At 34.4% G+C, this 16121-nt stretch overlaps 1 long non-coding RNA gene across 1 annotated transcript in view; it reads right to left on the reverse strand.

Annotated features, from left to right (window-relative positions):
- LOC111086999 overlaps positions 1 to 16121 on the reverse strand; it is a 174753-nt gene that overhangs the window by 96210 nt on the left and 62422 nt on the right. The gene's annotated exons all lie outside the window — the stretch shown is intronic.

Raw genomic sequence — 16121 nt, forward strand, 5'->3', positions numbered from 1 at the left:
ATTCGAACCCTCAACCCTCAGATTGTGAGTTGAGCGCCCTAACCACCTGGCCATGCTGGGCCAAAGAAATATCATGAATTTAATAAAAGTGGAAATGAGCTCTCATCATACACAATGAAGAACTATATATTTTGAGAGATTATGAATTCAGTAAAAGCATAAATGTGCTCAAACTGTTTGTACAAAAGAACTATATATGTAGAGAGATCATGAATTCAGTAAAAGCATAAATGTGCTCTAACTGTATGTACAAAAGAACTATATATGTAGAGAGATCACGAATGTAGTAAAAGTGAAAATGTGCTCTAACTGTATGTACAAAAGAACTACATATGTAGAGAGATCACGAATGTAGTAAAAGTGAAAATGTGCTCTAACTGTATGTACAAAAGAACTATATATGTAGAGAGATCACGAATGTAGTAAAAGTGAAAATGTGCTCTAATTATATGCGCAAAAGAACTATATATGTAGAGAGATCACGAATGTAGTAAAAGTGAAAATGTGCTCTAACTGTATGTACAAAAGAATTATATATAGAGAGAGATCACGATTGTAGTAAAAGTGAAAATGTGCTCTAACTGTATGTACAAAATAATTATGTATATATATATAGAGAGAGAGAGAGATTATACAGCCCTTTGTGTAGCTATGTAGTAAAATTCTAAAACAAATCTGAAGGCTACATATGTTCGTAAATAAAACCTTGTGAAGACCTTACACACACGTTATGGAACAGAAGGGGGTTATCGAACATACACCCAATACAATCAGGTTTCACCTGTGATTTGTTAAATGTCTTCATGTTTTATCCTCCATCAACTTTGAACTGGTGGTATCTAGAATGTAACATTAATCTATGTTCATATTCCGTTTTTTTTTTGTTAACTTAATATATATATATATATAAGCCCATATACATCATCAAGCTTATATTCTGGTCCAAGAATTGGAGACTTCCCCCCCCCCCTATTCAAAATCCTGTATCCGTCCCTAGTGTGGTAATCTATTTTTCATTTAAGTAAGGTATTGTTTTCTTAAAGTACATGTATTATATATAAAAAAATTAGTTTGGCTGTTTTTGAATTTTTCAGTTTCAGAAATTTCGACAGCAGGAGTTTTGAATATTTTTTCACAGCCGCAAAACAGCTGAGAAAACAGGTGGGACAGCTGTAAACTTATAGACCCCTATAACGCTAAAATCCGGGGTTTGATTCCCCGCGGTGGATACAGTTCAACGTGGCTTTGCTGTAAAACAAACAAACACAGCAGTTACAGGTCAGTATCGAACTGGTTAAAGTAACCGTTTCACAATGATGTTCAAACGTGTAGAAAACACAATCGTACAACGTACTGAATAGCAGGAAGATTTAGTCATCAAATCAATATTTCACTTACCCATACAGATTTGTTCATAATTACGTTTCCACTGTGTGTTGCTGTTGGAGAAACTGTGTTAAAGTGCTAAATCTCAACATGATGTCAACTTAAGTCTATGTATGCCAGCTTTTCTCATGTGTGTAAGCAATCAGCAAATACATTAATGTATGCATTGTGAGCAGACATTACCCGCACCAATTTATGTGTGGGTATGCAAGAGATTAGCACGCAACCGCGAAATTCTAGACACGTAAGTGACTACAGCAAAATTCATGACTATATGGAAGCGATTGATCCTCGGGTCATTCCACGTAGACGACCACCTATACTATGTTAGTATAAGCATGTTACTAGCAAAAAACAAATGGGTGTAAGTAACCACGAAACAAATCAGTGGCCATAAAACTCCCTTTAGGATGTGTGTGCGTGCGTGTGTATTTAAGCGACTGCCTCAGACATTAATGTAACTATGTATGTGTATGTGTGTATGTTAATGGCAGACACCCACATCAATGTATGTAAGCATAGTCCTCCTTAACGTGAAGTAAAAGTTCTTAGCACATGTGTGGAAACACTGCAGCTGTTACTTCCTTTTCTTCAACAGTCTTAAGATCCGTTATTTCTTTTGTCTTAACATGGATTCGGAAAACAAACTAAAGAAGTCGAGGTCAGTTAGAAGCGGTTTCTAAAGTAACGGAACTTTATTTTTGATTCATCAATTTTTAAAACTGATATATTCATACTTTGTACATATGCAAGGTAAAATGAAAATGTATAGGCAACAATGCAAACATTATATGCCTATAGACAAACACTACAGTGAAAAACGTATTGGGAAAGAACCCGTTCCGACTTAATTTACTTGCATATCCTATGGTGCACACAATTATAAGTTATAAAGAGAAGCAGCTGTTACAGACAGTCAGTTGGTGTAAATATATCATGACGAAAGGAGCTCACAGACCTTGAATGAAGAATTGTTATTGGTTCTAACATTAACGGTACGAGTGTTGGAAACATTTCAACCTCCTACTTATGCCTACTTTTTCTGTGGGTAACGTTTTTGAAGAAATAGAAAGTCCATGGGTATGTTAAAGCAGAAGCTACAAGGAAGCCAAATAAAACGTTCAAAATGATTTGTGAAATAAAACTTCTCATTTGATCATAAATAAATCACCCAAGATTTTGATAAGAATTCACGACTGAAGGGCCAACGTAGCCACTCTTTGCAGGGACTCCATTCTTCTAAATTTCACTGAGGGGTTACAGCCCATAAGCCGGACATCACAGCCATAAATGCAAGCCATTGGCTCACAGTGTGCACAGCATATCGAAACTGGGGAGAAGACGAATATAAACCATCGTGTGAATTAACGAATCCCACCACTCACTGCTTATTTTTAATGGAAGGATGTGACAACAGTCTGGAGGACACTTTGTACATGCTGTGCTATCCAAACATGAAGAGTGATAGGTTAGCATCATGGTATGGGTCTGAGTTGACAGGCTTGGACTTGGTCTACTGCTAATAGTTAAGAAAGGTATTAATCACTTTTAGTACTGCGGGGGCGTTATTAAGTGAGGGTCAATCCCACTATTCGTTGGTAAAAGAGTAGCCCAAGAGTTGGCGGTGGGTGGTGATGACTAGTTGCCTTCCCTCTAGTCTTTCTCTGCTAAATTAAGGACGGCTAGAGCAAATACCTATCGTATAGCTTTGCGTGAAATTCATAACAAACCAAACCAATCTTGAATAGTGTCTGCAACATTTGGAGAATGGTATAATTATTTTCTATAGTTACACTTGAAATAAAAATACAAAGAAAACTCGGAATATTCAAAACATCAGTTTAACTATTTATAGTTTCGTGTTGAAGTTAGTAACAGTAAAACATGCAGAATTTTATATACAGTCCTTTACAGGGAATACACGTGTGTCGATATAGCTTACAATCTTGTTACCGTAGGTGACTTGCTTCATATATAATCTAGTCAATAGAGATCCCTAAAATGCGAAAATACAACTTTTTATCTTGAAGTATCACACATTGACTTCTGTAGTATGTTCACATGTTATTTTCTCACAGTTAATCTTTAGCAGTTTTCAGTTTCTAGTAATAAGTGAGCTGAAAATAAATTAAGCTCTATAAATCGTTTGATATTCAGAAATTTCGCGAATGCGAGTTGTGTTTACACATGTGTTATGAATGACACTGAAATTAGTTTATTTTGCAGTCGAAACTACACATACAGAGTTGTTAGCATATAAAAGAAACGTAATGTCCTATTTCTTGGACAGTTAAATAATTGTGATATATCAGCTTCCACCCAAGTATAGTTAAAACACTAAACCCGTTGCATGTATTTGTAGGCCTGGAGGTCAGGTCGGTCAACTCGCAATCTGCAAGTTCGAATCTCGTCACCATATATGCTCACTCCTTTTAGCAGTGGAGGCGTTTTAATGTGACAGTCAATCCCACTTTTAGTTGGTAAAAGAGCAGCCCAGAAGTTGTTATGACAAGTTGCCTTCCCCTAGTCTTCACATGTAAATTAGGGACAGCTAGCACAGATAGCCCGAAATTCAATAAGTATTTTCTTGTTCTTGAAAATACAAGCAAAACATAAAATACAAAAGGTTGTCACCTTAAGTGTCGCAGAAAATTTAAATAAAAGTGTTTATATGCTGTATAAATAGTTATATTGTTTTGACCAACACAGTGTCGCAAAAAAAATATAAATAAAAGTGTTTATATGCTGTATAAAAAGTTATATTGTTTTGACCAACACAGTGTCGCAAAAAAAATATAAATAAAAGTGTTTATATGCTGTATAAAAAGTTATATTGTTTTGGCCAACACTAAGGATATGTGTCAAATTAAAAATAGAGATTAGTTTCATGAAAAAGAAAGAGTGGGATTAGTTTCATAAAAAAACAAAGAGTTGATTATATAAATAACCCACAGATCACTGTTATGTCTATTGCATCTTAGCCAGTTTGAAGAGTCGTAGTGTTGAACGAAAGGCCTCGTTGGCACTGAATATAGTAGATGTAGCGTGAATATAACATATTATCATTACCTTCATTCATAAGCTCTTAGATTTACAATGTTCACAAATTGTGTACTTTATTATAAACATAATAATGAGATTAGTATTTTTTACGTATAACGGGGGGGGGTATATTTGTACACGTTTTTAACTCATCACCATCACACGGTTTGCAAAAAAAAAAGCTAATAAACTGAAGAACATCTAAATGGTGTAATGCCTTATATAAATTTGACTACTTAACTTATAAGTGTGCTCAAATCCCCAAATAGTGAGATACGTTAAATAAGACTATGGAGAGTGAATTAACATTATTAAGGGAATTAAGTGTATTTTTAAATTTAAAATTTGATTATGATTCATTGTTATGTCGATGGAGAAGGACAAAAAAAACATGATATGATGTATAATTATTGTGATTTTTTTATACCATTCGGACGAGGATGACACCCTGAACGCATAAAATTGGCTAAGACACGAGATGCCTGCTTATACTTTCTAAAAAGATGATGCATTGCTGTGTCTTGTCCATTTTTTTTTCTGCTGTCGGGAGAATTTTTTGGTAAAGAAATGTGTATATTTAAAGCTGAGAATTCTGGCAAACTGAAATTTCCATTTAGTTATAAACTGAAGAGTAAAATTACGATGAAATACTTCATTTCACACGTCCTGTTTGAATAAAGATAAAATTGAATTCGACCCTCGTGATTTGTTACGTATCATTTTCTTTTCATTAAACCGCTTGGCTTAATCTATTTCAAAGATTTAACAGTTTTGTCATCAAACAGTTTATAACAATTAAGCTATCGCAAAATATGCAATATGAAGTATACGCTACAAACACCTAACAATGCTTAAGTTTATCACTGTTAGTTTAAGATTATAGGTGTCGCTAAATAAGTAAAAAATACCAAACCTTATGTTTTTATATATCACTCAATGTTCTAGAAATGACTAGGTCTGCAGTTTGGTAAAGGCATATGAGAAGTTTTTTACAAAAAAAGTTGACATTTTACGAAACCGAATTTTGAGCCTCAGATTTAAAACATATATTAAAAAAGATTTTTTTTTCAGCTAGAGCTGTCAACAATCAGCCTCGTTTTAGCTGCTTTAATGAAAATTTTCATATTATATATACTAAACCCTATGTGCTCGAGTTCGGCTAAATGAACCGGTTTTAGTACGGCAATTAATCACATACTTAACGTTTTTGCTAATTTAGTAAACTGAAAACAAAATTAATCATGTGAACGTTTCTCGTATATGTTGATGAATTAAGAATTAAGTAAAGAAAGTAAAATTTTAATCTATTACCAATGAATGCAAGAAACACACACATATATATATATATATATATTGTGTTGTTTTTCGTAAATATTTTATGTTTATATTCTAATACCCAATATACCTTTTGTACTGTTTTAAAATATAAATGAAATAGCATGGTTTACACATCTGTAGCTTTGAATATTTCAATTTCTTAAGTATAACATATGCAGCAGATAACTTTCGAAAGAATTACATAAATACATTATTCACAAGTCTAACACATCTTTCATGCGCCTGAGACCGCATTAAAGTGAGCCTGCGTAAATATCGTTTTCTACCAGGTGTAAGAGAATGTTGTACTATTTTTGGAGCTGCTTGATAACGTGGCAGCAGCGACGTTGTGCTTGTAATGCACAGCGCTTTGCTGCATGTTTCTCCAAAACGTTTTCAAGTAAATGAATAAAATCACAATGTTCACATAATGAATGGTTCCCAACAACATGGGGTTCCTATATTTTCAAAGAACAAGTCCCAGGGGGAATATACATCTAGTTATGGTTTGACAAAGTAAGTTAGTCTTTAATAGTTACATCTGTACTAATATTGGAGGTAATTAAGATGTCTAAGCTAACTGGATTGATGACAAACACCTCAGCGAATGGCTTGGTTTGTAAATCACAAATCTATTTTTTTTTTAAAGGGAACTTAGAAGTTCTAAAAAGGATAAACAAAATATCAGGATGCTTTGGAAACAATAGGACGATACTACTAACAATTTGACAAAAATATGTAACAATAACGTCATTAGCAAAGTGTTTATATATCTTGAAAGTAATATGTGAATCAATACGAGAATAGAAATTCAAAATCCGAACTACAGTGCCAACAGTTTATGTATATATTATCTTAAGACTTATTTGTTTCCTTGACATTTCTAATGAGTTAAAATTGAATATACAATACAGTTTATTCTTTGTTTTAAATACTCCGAGTGTTTCAAAACTCCTAAGGAATGGTGGTGCCACGAAACGAAACTATAAGTAGGAAGATTGTGTGTTACATCACCACGGATCTGAAGAAGACAAAAGCAAACGTTTTAATGGCGAAACATCAGAAAGCTGCATGCTTTATTTCAGCTCGATATCAGTAGCCTCCTTATGTTGCTCTTTTCGCCCATTTGGAAAAGCTGCTGGGACATGTCCAGCCGTGGCATGTAGTATAGACATGTCATCATCCCTCGGCTCAATTGAAATATGGAGGTAATGAGCGAAGTCTGGATACCAACGTTTATGGGGCTCTTGGCAAATTGACACCCAGTACATTTCCTGGGAAACATCTGTAGCTTACAATTTGGAGAAGATGAAAAGTAACCACACGCAGAAACTTTTACATTTCCTTGACACCACAAGTTCTTTATGACCGGAGTCTCTCGGCGGGACTTTATGATAATGGCCGCCTGTCCTCATAATTCAGGCTATATCTCCAGCGTTAGGGGAGCCACCACAGACATTAAGATTTGCAAGAATAAACGGAAGCTTTTTGGAAGTATCTGACGATCAAAGCATTACGCCAGCGTCTGGGTAGAAAACAGTACATAATTTTTACAACTTCAAGCACTTACAGACTTCGTGCCAAGTAGGAGTAACAATGACATTCTTATGCAGAGTAACTTGTACATCTGTTTTCTGGCATATAGTAAAACAGAAAAACCTCTTAGAGAAACATAAATAGTGTATTTTGAAACTCGTAAAATATCTGCCATAAATCCCTTATTCCTCAAATATCTGTCTGAAGCTCACCAACACAGGAATTCTGGGTGGAGAGAGAAAGCGAGAACTTTGCATAACAGGGCAGCTCGGTTGCCACTAACAATGTCAAAACCCAACATTTGTCATACTTTGAAGTTTTCTGCAATCTTTGCCATGGACAGAAAAGAGTGTCATTTCCTCGTGCTGTCTTTTCTTGATGATAAATGAGACTTCCTGAAACACATCTCCGCGACCAAGAGACAGAACGCTTCCTTCCCCTGTCTTCGCGTCTCGTGTTATTTGTATTGCTACAACATTTCCATCCCATTTATCATGGCTTAAAAACCTTTACTTATTTCACCACTCTCACCTGACACATCCGTTAGGCCTGCATTCTCTGCTGTCATCATAAGAAGTTTGGAGAACTCATTAGTGAATTTCTTATGATGCATAAAATGGTGTCAGATTAAAAGATCTGAAGTAGCGAAAAGTGATGTTCATTTTAAAGTTGTAAATCCACGTATTTATATTTTATATTTTACAACGATGACGATTACTGGACCAGGAATTATTTTACTCTTCGCATTGTTATAGCTGAAGTTAGGCTTTAGGTCATTAACCACAGCATATGGATCGTGACTGACATGTCATGAAGTATACACTAGGTACATGAGGTTTAAGGTAAAAGTCGCAAACATTCAAAAAAACAAAGAATAACAATATCTTTTTTCAAAATCTTCCACGTTATTGAAGTAAGTTGTGAATTTCTGAAATGAAAGTTATAGGCTTTAATTGAAATGGTATAGAGTTGAGAACCAGGAGGTTTATGTATAAGAAAACAAGTTTAATAACTGGTGGAAAATTTACACTTAGCTACATATAAAGTAACAGTAAGAAAATATTTTCGTCAAACTTCATAAACTAGTAACTAGAAATTGCAACACAGGTGATTAGCCTTCTCGATATCTCCCGGTCAATATATTACTATCACGAGGTAAACTTGCTGAAACGGAAGATACTTTTTCTGTTGTTAATTAGATATTATGTATTTCAGACAACTAGTAATTTCATGTTCATTGTAACACAACATTGAAACTCTTCTTTTTTTTTGACATATTTATTGAAGGTTATTTCTGTTTCGAAATCTGTTAAGTTGTTTGAATTGCTGTAATATTGACCAGTATGTGGCACAGTAGCCAAGTGGTGGAAATTCATTGAGTAAGTCACCAATTTGCTACTGAGTGCTGAGTTTTCTTTTAGAAGAAACCTGCCTCCATGGCGTTGCCATTAGCGACCATAAATCACAGCTGCTGCCAGTAATTGGCACTTAGGGCTGACACGACGATAAATCAATGAGATTGGTTTTTCAATTTGATTCACCCATTCCAGGAAAGGATACATGTTATGAGCAGCCAAAACAACCAGCCCTACACTCACAGATTGTTAGAGCTTAGTCAAAGTAGAAATCTAGTGAAGGTTTTTCAGGAGAAGGCGTGACACAGGAAACAAATTTACGAGATAGACCTTTGAAATTATTCAAAATTAAATTTAAAAAAATGTGACTATTTCTAGGCCTAAGAACCTATGTTATCTTAATATCATATGAAGTGCAAATGAAGGTTGAAAATATCATTTTCATATTTGCCAAAAGAAAGTATGAATTAATAAGTGGTAAATTCAAATCAAAGGTATTCTTAACATTTTAAGATCAGAGTTTATACAAAACTTAGAAAAAAGTTATAATTTTGGAAAAACATAAGTGATATGCATCTGAATTTTGAAGTAAAATAACATATATATATATATATATATGGAAACAAATTTTTCCTTATTATATACTCATTTTAAAGATGCTATGGTACGCGAAATGGAGGTTTTTGTGGACAACTTTACTAAATGAAATTCAGACTACCGAAACTTATACGGATATAACTGTCATTGTCCTAACCACAGCTAAAGAATCGGTTAAAATTAAATAATAACTGGAAGAAACGGTGAACAGTTGAATTTTGAAAATCAGTAACTTTTTGGAGGTTTTTGTGGACAACTTTACTAAATGAAATTCAGACAACCGAAACTTATACGGATATAACTGTCATTGTCCTAACCACAGCTAAAGAATCGGTTAAAATTAAATAATAACTGGAAGAAACGCTGAACAGTTGAATTTTGAAAATCAGTAACTTTTTGGTATCTCTATGCCACTACCATAAGAAGGAAACATTAATAGTAGGATTTAGGTTCTTGGCCCCCTTCCTCTCTACAATGTTACAGACGAACAAACAAAGTCCTAATCGTTCAACGTAAGAAATTCGTTTAGAGTCTGATCATATATGTTGCTCTAACTGTTTCTGTTGTTAGGCGGGCGTTATTTGAATTATTCGATAAAACGAAGAACGCAAAGACCAATCCGTTTAATCATAACGAGAGTTTTCTATTTCTCTGACTACAAATTCGAGAAGTACAACAAAGTTCCAGGTAACTAATGACAGGCCTTCACAAATATATAACGCCTGAGTAGATTCCACTTACATGCTAATTTTCTTGTACAGACATTACTTTTTGTATCTCTAGTACTTCGATGCATAACTTACATACAGCTCTTAACTAAATAAATGGCTGACTCGGTAATAAATCACCAACAACTCTAACCTAAATCACGTTCTTATATTGTTCAAATCGTTTCCTATATTTCCAAGAACGTTCTAGTCATTATATGTCACACGCTCATCACATGACGTTAAAAACTCCCTTTAGGCAAGAAAAAATACAAGAATCTAAATTAGAAATGAAAAAAAAAGCATAGTCCACAACAATATGTTTTAACATTATACGAAATTTGACGATACTATAAATATCCTTCGACAAAGCACTTTTAGTGCTATACGTCTCATTATCTCCAATATCCTGACCTAGGTTATTCCACTATCGATTAACATAGTATCTTGAACTTGCCCTTAACTGTTCTCGAGTTATTATGCAGGGTAACAAACAACCTGACGTAACTAAACGCCCTACCCACGTCGGTGTAACTAATTATCACGTCCCTGTTAAGGCATGACATTTACAGTTCTGGATGAGATTGATTACCATGACATCGTTTCTTATGTTCCAGTCATTTGGTTGATGGATGATCAGGAAAAAACACCTGTAATGGAAAAGAGTGCCACTCCTATAGAATCGTGTTGCAAGGAGTTAAGCAGGTTTCAAAATAGAGGTTTTTATTACAATGCGAAGCTAAGAGAACCTTATTTAACAATTTTATGACAGGTGGAAACAGAGGGGATCTGTATATCAGTATAAACCTTTTTGCAACACGAAAATAAGAAAACCAGACACTATCAAAATTACTGTCTTACGACGGAACACTATGAAGAACAAACTTTGTTTAAATCAACTCATGGGCGTGAAAGTAAGAGAAGAAATTCATTCAACTTGCTGGAAACCAAAAAAATTATACACTTCTTAACGTCAATATTTTAGATTGTATAATTAAGAATAAAGTTTCTTTACGTTAGACTTTTAGGATGGTTAACTAAGGCAACAAAAAAAAACGGTTTATGAATGAGTTTCTTAGAGAGTGAAATATATCTAAAACAAATTTAAAGTCTATATGTCGTTAATTTCAGGAAAATAAGTAACTGAAATAGTTCGAAAAATACGGAACTAGAAATTTTATATTACGATTTAAATATTAAGTTGTTTCAGTATTGAATATTTTCAAATCTTATAAATGGTACGTATGAGCCTTATTTGTTTATATTCTAAATAAAATTTCAAGACATTTCTGGGATTTTCTTAGAAGCTTCAGCCTGTTAGATGGATACTTTCTCATCAAACGATCATTCGAACGTTTTTATGCCATGATCAAAGAGTTTTCTTTGTTTCAGAATTTTCGCGCAATACTACACAAATGACAATTTGGGATTAGCTGCAACCTATGAACTCATAGACTAGAGTTAATGTAGATACATAACAACATCCACCGCCAACTCTTAAGATACCCTTGTCTGATCAAATAGTAGGATATGACCGTTACTGTTACAGCGCACCCACGGCCTCGTGGGTGTGGAGCGCCTTTTTTTTTTGCGGCAGTGAGCCGCGAACCGTTGATTCACAACCAAGAATTTTAGCCACTACGCCTCGTCAAGACACGTTTAAAATGAAAATATCTTTACAGAAGATTTTATAGCAGATGTATAGACGTGTAATTGAGCTTGTTAATTAAATGGATAACGTACTTTTTTTATTTACACAAATGAAGTCTGTAATCGAAAAACTTATTATTTGTTATCATTACTTATGAACACCGAAACCATTTCGCGATTTTGTTTTAAATTTCATATAAAATTTATGGTATCTTTACCCAATGTATTTGGTGAGGTAAATGTTTTACTTATATCTGATCGAAAATGAAAGAAAACTAGTTGCTACAAACTCAAATATAATTGAATTTAAAATGTACTAAAATTTTGGAATAGGTTTAGAAAAATCTGTGAAATGAGGTTTTCAATTACTGAACATTATATTTTAATGGTTTTATTAAATAACGAAGACCTTAGACTTCAATTTACAAATGGTAATATCAGGAAGCAGAACGCTTCAAAGTTGAATGATGTTTCCGAGTCTGTTTGGGTTTTAAACTACATACGTAAATTTAATAAAAGTAACCCTATTATTCATAATTGAATAAGTAGAGTTGTTTAAACATTTGTTTAACAACAACTTAAAGCTTGGAATGGTCTATTCTTTCATTGGGGTGTGTGTCTATGAGCCAGACTAGTTTCGGAGAATTTCACTCGTCATCAGTGACCATGGACACTACCACCAATGAAATATCAGACCAAACCAAGCCTTCATACTAGTGAGGTATCGAAAATCGATTTTTGATAACCCTATTGTTGTTGTTTTCCTTGTAAAATTCATTATTTTTTTGGTGATGAATAGTCCTTACGTGAGAAATAAAAATTAGGACAATATGTTCTAGCTATTGCAGTTAGATAAGTGTGGCGATGATGTGTGTTGTGGACGCTCTTCTTAAAAAAAATGAAAGCGAAAAATTATAATGTTGCGATTACCACAGACACAAAATGGAAGACAACCTTAATTTAGATATAAGAAAACGTATTCGAAGTGTAAAGTATTTCCTCCTCTTTCACCAAAACTACTCATATATACTTAAAAGTTAATTTTGGGAAAGTAGCTTAACGAAGATATTGTATGACTGTCGAATCAGCAAGCTTAAACATGTATAATAAAACTGTCTTATTGTAGTAGCAGCATTGCAGAAATGTAGAGTCTTTCATATAATGAAACAATGAACTACCAATCACACATAGTACTGGTAACCATGAAATAATTTTTATACACTCAGCTCGATGCTAAGCGTATGTTGATATTATATTTCACTCCCAGTTGATATGAAATATTTTAAACGCACATTACTAAAAACTTTTTTTTTTTGAGAATCAACTAATAAAACCAATAACTAAATTTAAAAAAGTCTAATAGAAAACATTATGTTCACAGTCTCGTTTATTCGATATACCAAGGGTGGGTGTGGCTTAGAGGCATGTAAGCCGAGAGTCCGTGGTTCGCGACCTCGTGCCGCAAAAATTTATCGCCCTCCACATTTTTAGGCAGTGGGTGCATTATAAGAATGACGGTCACATTATAGTAACTCAAGAGTTGGTGATGAGTGCTTTTGGCGTCTTGTCTACCCTCCATTCTATCAGTTCAAAATTAGAGACGACTAAAGCAAATAGCACGTATGCTGCTTAGCGCCAATGTCCAAAACAAAACAAATCGATATACCACTTAGTTAGAGCCCAAAACAAAGCAAATCTATATACCATTTAGTTACAGCCTAAAACAAAGCAAATCGTTATACCACTTAGTTAGAGCCTAAAACAAAGCAAATCGATATACCACTTAGTTAGAGCCTAAAACAAAACAAATCGATATACCACTTAGTTAGAGCCCAAAACAAGTCAAATCTATATACCATTTAGTTAGAGTTTGCTTTGTTTTAGGACTTTGTTTTAGGCTCTAACTAAGTGGTATATCGCTAAGTGGTATATCGATTTCTCTAACTTTGCTTTGTTTTAGGGGTATATCGATTTGTTTTAGGCTCTAACTAAGTGCAAATCGCTATACCACTTAGTTAGAGCCTAAAACAAAGCAAATCGATATACCACTTAGTTAGAGCCTAAAACAAAACAAATCGATATACCACTTTGTTAGAGCCTAAAACAAAGCAAGTCGATATACCACTTAGTTAGAGCCTAAAACAAATCGATATACTACTTTGTTAGAGCCTAAAACAAAGCAAATCGTTATACCACTTAGTTAGAGCCTAAAACAAAGCAAATCGATATATTACTTAGTTAGAGCCTTTTGTAATTGAGTGCATACAAAGATCTCTAATGCTTCAAAATAAAATATAATAAATCTCTCTATTTTTTTCTACCAAATTAAAATTAATACACTTCTCTTTTAGTATAAATACAAGAACTGAAGTTTCAATATAGCATGATGAAACTGAACAAAGTTTCAATTAGACAAAACAGTAACACACATACATTCTCTTGTTGCATATACAAGTTATATCTATTCAGAGTAGTATGACATAGTCTTAATTAGGTACACTGATAACACTAACCACTATACAAATATACTTCTAATTGATGTAAGTACAACCAACGTACTTTACAATATCAAGTTAACATAGGGTCAATTAGAAACGATAATAATACACTTCCAATTGGTTTAAACATAGGTTTAGAAATTTCGATGTGAACATGTCAAAACTACCCATAATCTCAAGTAATTAAAATAAAAATAACCGTAATGATTCACTGTAATCTACTTTTAGCACCAGATGAACATTTAAACACGTGTCTTAGAACAGGACTGAACAAGAAACAGTCTGCCTAAACCTGACTCACTCTTATACCTAACTTACAAGCAGTACAATATGGTAACACGTACCAGACCAACTGGACTAGGCAAGGAGACTGAGGTGTGTATACAGTGTGATAACTTATCTTTTAAAGGTCAAAATAGGGCTGAACAGTTCTAGTAAGTACTGCGAATCCACCTTGTTAGATAATAGAGTGTGGTAAGCATTTCACCTTGCCGCTTGTTGAATTCTGATGTCATAAATTTTCAGTTATCTTTAACGATCTGGATAAATATGTCACGACTGGCCTCCTGCCCACGGACCGACAGAAAGGCTGTTTTTAATTACACGCCAGAGAAGCCGAGTGTTTTTCTATGGACCATTTCGTGAAGGATGATAATGAACAGTGAGTGTTGACCTCTCTCCGTGGTAGCGACGTCCTCGTTCTCAGTAATGAAGAGAGGCAGTGAGAGGTTAGTCCTTTGTGCCACTAAGCTGCATCTATCATTCCTCGCCGCCCCGCCAGCGGCCACACACAAGTAGCAATTCATCTTCAGTCTGACACCCTAATTAAAGGGCCTCTGATGTAAGAAAATGCAAATTTTCATCGCCGTGAAAGGTAAGGAGAAGACAGGCCCTGTAGCCTGTTGTGGGCCATTCATCAGGAGATGTTGCATGTACAGCGTAGCGTTGTGAAGCGTTGCCAAGGGCACCCACCAGCTAGCGACCCGTGCATACAGAACTTACACAATAGAAAAGGGAGCATCTATCTATGTTGAATGTTTTTTAATAACTTCGTTACTCCCTATTTCTGTTAGTATTCTAATAAGTGTTAGGTTACATATATAAGCAACTTAATGCATTAAAGTCAGATTTTAGAAACATAGCCGTATTAAAAATGTAGTTAATGGCCCCTTCTTCTCACGTTTCATATGAGAGTTGGGGAAGCATTTATTGTCTTTAAGATTAACGGCTCATTTTAGTAGAGGGGAATTTACAATTGTGTAATAAAATATCACGCAAGTATAAGGAGTATCGAGCGATTCGTAAGGACTGACACGAACATTCGCGGAGATCCGGTACACTGAAGGGACTGGTTTAAACTTTAGTGTAAATTTGGGGAGGAAGTTTGCGAAACGAAAATAAAACAATGATATATGTAATCTCGAAGGTTGTGTTTTCGCCATTACTCACTCACATCACTATCCAAACTTTGTATTGAAGTAGAATTATCGCACTGACACGAGTAGGCTAACATTTCTCGAATTATCGATTTCTAAACACAACAAAATAGCCAACACTGTTCCACAACAAAAACAAAGGTACAAGCTACAAAACTTCGTTTCTCATCGTATAAAGTTTTATTACTCTTTATAGTGGCGCCACCGTGAACGTGTTAATGTTTCAAATCACTACAACTACTCAGTTCGATAGTTAGAAAACAGTGTCATCGTTTTACTGAAATATACGATAGTTTTCGCGTACAATTTACTAATGTGTTATAAGGTATATATATGTTGAAAACGTAGATTGTAGAGTTCTTTTCTGCAATTTATTTTCATGTTCTTTGTTGTAGTTTGGTAAAATAAGATGCGTTTTTTATGTGCATTACTTATTAACACCCTGTCCTTCTATGTGAAATAATGCCTACATTTGTCACAGTAACTTGTGGTTGGTTTTTTTTTGGTTGTTTCTTGACTTGCCGGTCGAGTATGGCCCAGAGGTTTTCGATGAGGTTCATGTCAGGAGATTGGTTCGTCCAGGGCAAATTCTGGATA

Source organism: Limulus polyphemus, unplaced genomic scaffold (genome assembly GCF_000517525.1).
Source record: "Limulus polyphemus unplaced genomic scaffold, Limulus_polyphemus-2.1.2 Scaffold57, whole genome shotgun sequence".
Classification (NCBI taxonomy): domain Eukaryota; kingdom Metazoa; phylum Arthropoda; class Merostomata; order Xiphosura; family Limulidae; genus Limulus; species Limulus polyphemus.